Source organism: Sinocyclocheilus rhinocerous, unplaced genomic scaffold, assembly GCF_001515625.1.
Source record: "Sinocyclocheilus rhinocerous isolate Xijiao unplaced genomic scaffold, SAMN03320098_v1.1 scaffold1160, whole genome shotgun sequence".
Lineage (NCBI taxonomy): Eukaryota > Metazoa > Chordata > Actinopteri > Cypriniformes > Cyprinidae > Sinocyclocheilus > Sinocyclocheilus rhinocerous.
Window position 1 is genome coordinate 119,346 of NW_015635060.1, and position 986 is coordinate 120,331.

The window sequence follows — 986 nt, forward strand, 5'->3', positions numbered from 1 at the left end:
GCATAGTCCAAGTCTTCTTCTCCGTTTTTAGTGTATCTCTGTGGCAGAATTACAGCGAGACATACTGGTCTGGCATGTATACTACAGTTTTGTGTCGGTTTCGTGGTTTCGTGTGGACGCAGATATTTCTTGAGACGAGGGGAAAAAAAGATCGGATAGGGCAAGCTCTGGCTTCGTGTGGACGTAGCCTAAATTGGCCAATTCCAGAACAAAATTACATTAGTTGAAGGACCCCAAATGTATTGTTCCATGTTCGTTTGTATACCGCGCGCAAGGTTTATGCGCATAGTCCAAGTCTTCTTCTCCGTTTTTAGTGTATCTCTGTGGCAGAATTACAGCGAGACATACTGGTCTGGCATGTATACTACAGTTTTGTGTCGGTTTCGTGGTTTCGTGTGGACGCAGATATTTCTTGAGACGAGGGGAAAAAAAGATCGGATAGGGCAAGCTCTGGCTTCGTGTGGACGTAGCCTAAATTGGCCAATTCCAGAACAAACTAACTTAAAACTGAAAACTGAAATCTGAAATTGCCTTGTCAGTTAACTGAAATAATTTTTAATTGAAGCACTAAAATAACTCAAATTAAAATAGAAATTAATTTTAAACTAAAAACACATTTTAATTAAAGCTATATAGAAATAATAAAAACACTAATAAAAAAATGAAAAAAGCACGCAACAAATGTACTAACACACACACAAAAAAAGAATATATAAAAATAAAAGCTTATTCAAAATATGAATAAATACTATAATAGTATATAAAAATATGAAAACAACAATGACTGCGTCATCTTACCCAACCCAATGATGGCTTTGCATTTAACTTCTTCATCCTCGTGATTGGTGAAGTACAGTAATGATTCCAAAACCTTCTCCTTTATCACAACCTGTCAATGACAGTGCAAGTTTTCAGGTTTAAATAACACGTAAACAAATTAAAATAAACCATCCAAAATCATAGTAATAAAGTTGAGAATAAACAAA